Raw genomic sequence first — 3747 nt, 5'->3', positions numbered from 1 at the left:
CTCCTAGTCCCCCCCGGGCGGGAGGCCGCGGTACATCCGCCGCCAGCGTGCGCATGCGCCGGCCCAGTAGGGCGCGGGCGAGGGCGTGAAGTGCGCGTGGCGGTTGACTGCCTAGAGGCTGCACTGGGAGGTGTTTGTTCTTGCGCGCTCGGTTGTTTTTGTCCCGAGAGTCGTGCCTGGTGTCCAGAATTTATAGCCAGTAAAGGTTGGAAGAGGATTGAGGGCAGAATTCCAAATAGGGATAAGGCATACGTGGCAAGGACATGTGCACCTTGTACCGCCACATTCAGGATGTGAGGATTTGCAAAGGATATCATGAATACAACGTTGGGTTCAACCTTAATTTAACACGTTTACTGAGCACCTGCTAGTGGTAGGCTCTGATCAAGGCCTCTCCTCACGTGTCTTTCTATTCCCTCACTCTCTTAGGTCAAAAAGGTAGACTAGATTCTGCTAGGTTCCTGCGAACACCCTGCCTTTGCGACATTACTTTTAAAAAAAACATCAATTTCCAAAGCCAGTGAGATCGTGACCTCCATTAAGGCAGGAACCCTGTCATAACCTTGTGTTTCCAGAATTCAACCGTCTGGCACATAGTAGAAGCTAAATAAATCATTGTTAACGTTTAAATAGTTAAGAGATGGTCTTAACTCTATACACGTACACACCAATGATTACATGTAAGGCTGGAGAAATCTGAGTAAGATCAGTGGATGGTATCAGCGTCTGTTTTCTGTTGTTCTTGTACTCGAGTTTTTCAGGATGTTACCATTTTTAGAGGAACCGGGGAAAGGGTACATGGGATATTTTTATTTATTTTTTTAAGATTTTATTTATTTATTACAGAGAGAGAGGGAGAGGACACAAGCAGGGGGAGTGGGAGAGGGAGAAGCAGGCTTCCCGCGGAGCAAAGAGCCAGATGAGGGTCTCCATCCCAGGACCCCAGGATCACGACTTGAGCCCAAGGCAAATGCTTAATGACTGAGCCACCCAGGCACTCCCTTTCTATTATTTCTTACAACTGACTATGAATGTATAATTATTTCAAAATAAAAGTGTAATTAAGAAAAGAATGCCTTTCGGGGCGCCTGGGTGGCTCAGTGGGTTAAGCAGCTGCCTTTGGCTCAGGTCATGATTTCAGGATCCTGGGATCGAGTCCCGCATCCGGCTCTTTGCTCAGCAGGGAGCCTGCTTCCCTCTCTCTCTCTCTCTCTGCCTACCTCTCGGTCTACTTGTGATCTCTCTCTGTCAAATAAATAAATAAAATCTTTAAAAAAAAGTTAAAGAAAAGAATGCCTTTAATGCCAAGATAAAAAAAAACAATAATAATATGGTTTCTTCCTTGGAAGAGTCTGGTCTAGTCAGGGAGGAAGATGCATAGACAATAATGACTTCCCAAAGTGATGTTGAGTTATTCAAAGTTCTGTGTGCCTATGAAGGAGATGAGAACAGATGAGTGAAAAACTCTGTCAGGAGCTGTGCTGGATTAGAGACAGATTTACAGAAGAGGTCACATTTGAGCCGAGGGTGAGTAGGAATGGTGCCCAAGAGACCTAAGTAGGGAAGGAGGTAAACAAAGGCCAGTGGTGTGTAAGGAGCTGCAGCCCTATGCACTGGAGTGAAACTCATCCTGTTCTATGTTATTAAGATGGGCACATGGGTGAGTTGAACACATTGCCGAAGTGACCAGCAGTTATTTGGAAAATCCTCCTGCGAAGAGGAAATCTATAGGTTTAATTCAATCTCAATTTAAAAAAATGTTTTTAAATAATTGACAAGCTGATGGGCACCTGGGTGGCTCAGTGGAATGAGTGTCCGCCTTCAGCTCAGGTCATGATCCATTGAGCCCCGCATAAGGCTCCCTGCTTGGTGGGGAGCATACTTCTCCCTCTCCTTCTGCCCCTGCCCCTCACTAGTGTTCTCTCTCTTGCTCTGCTCTCTTTCTCTCAAATAAGTAAATTTTTTAAAAAACTTTAAAATAATATTAGTTTAAAAAATTTAAAAATATACAATTCTATAAATACATACTTAATCAACCAAAAACAAAACAGTGCCTCCTAGGAGTATAGAAGTAGGGCAGGGAAGGATAGAATACAAAGGAGTACGAGAGGATTTGGGGGGTGGGGGGTGAAGGATATATGCATTACCTTGACTGTAGCAATGTTTTCACGATGTATACCAGTGTTAAAACTCATCAAGTTGTACACATTGTGTACAGTTTATTGTACATCAATTAAGCACCAGTAAAGCTGTTACCAAAAAAAAAAAAAAAAAAAAAGCACAGTTAAGGGACATCAAGGTAGCTCAGTTGGTTAAGCTCCTGACTTGATTTCAGCTCAGGTCAAGATCTCGGGGTTGTGACATCCAGCCTGTGTCGGCTCTGCCCTCAGCAGGGAGTCTGCTTGAGATTCTCTCTCCCTCTGCCCCTCCACCTGTTTGTTCTCTCATACTATTTCTCTCTCAAAAATAAATAAATACAGTTACATAGCAATAATACTGTGTGGTTTTTTTTGATAGATTACAGAACTCTTTGTGATCTTGACAGAATCCTGATGATGGATGAAGCCACACACTATTTTCCTGGTTTCTTAGATGAAACAATGAGGCTGAAAGAAGTGGCAGGGCTTTCCCAAAACCGCATCACCGGGAAATAGGTAAACCGGGCTGGGGCCCAGGCCTAGGTTGGATCGGTTAGGGTAAAAAGGCCTGGAATTTGTTCCCAACCTGTTCCAGCCATTTATTAGCTGGGTTCCTTACGTTACCTCTTTATATCTCCCTTTTTTTCTTTATATTTCCTTCTACTGTGAAATATAACATAGGTGCAAGAACATATATGAAATTTACATATACAGTTTATTAAATAACTATACAATGAACAGCCATGCAATCATCTCACAGGTAAGTCAAGAAACATTACCAACCAGGGCTCCCTGTGAGACTCCTTCCCAATCACAACCTCATCCCTGCACTACCCGCTCTCCATGTAACCACCACCTTCCTGGTTACTGCCCTGGTCTGAGCCCTCACTGGCTCCCTCCAGGATTACTGTAATATCTTCCTAATTCTCTGTTCTACCCTTGGCTCCTTCCTTCTCAGCACAGCAGTTAGAGTATTCCTTTAAAGAGGCACCTGGCTGGCTGAGTGGGTAAAGTATGTGACTCTTGATCTTGGGTCATGAGTCTAAGCCCCGTGTTGGGTGTAGAGCTTACTTAAAAAAAAAAAAAAGAAAGAAAGAAAGAAAGGGTACCTGGGTGGCTCAGTGGGTTGAGCCTCTGCCTTCGGCTCAGGTCGTGGTCTCGGGGTGCTGGGATCGAGCCCCACATCAGTCTCTCTGCTCGGCAGGGAGCCTGCTTCTCCCTCTCTCTCTGCCTGCCTCTCTGCCTACTTGTGATCTCTCTCTGTGTCAAATAAATAAATAAATATCTTTTTAAAAAAAAGATGTCAAAAAAAATAAAATTGCCCTATTTTCAAAAATATTCCTTTTAAAATACAAGTCAGATCCTGTCATTTTTATGTTCAAAACCCTACAGTTCAAAACCCTACAGTTTCACACAGAATAAAAGCTACTCTCCTCATCACTCCCTGTGCTCTGGCCACCTGGCCTCTTAACTCTCCCTTGAACAGGAAAATAACAGACATGCTCCTCCTAGGGCCTTCACTCTGGGTGTTCTCGCAGCCCCAAATGGCTTGAAATTGGGTCTGGACTGCTCCCACCTGGCTACTTAACTGACCCTCTCCCCTCCTTCC

Source organism: Lontra canadensis, unplaced genomic scaffold (genome assembly GCF_010015895.1).
Source record: "Lontra canadensis isolate GAN:19392208 unplaced genomic scaffold, GSC_riverotter_1.0 scaffold43, whole genome shotgun sequence".
Taxonomy (NCBI): Eukaryota; Metazoa; Chordata; class Mammalia; order Carnivora; family Mustelidae; genus Lontra; species Lontra canadensis.
The sequence above is the reverse complement of the archived record's forward strand: the minus strand, read 5'-3'. Positions refer to the sequence as shown.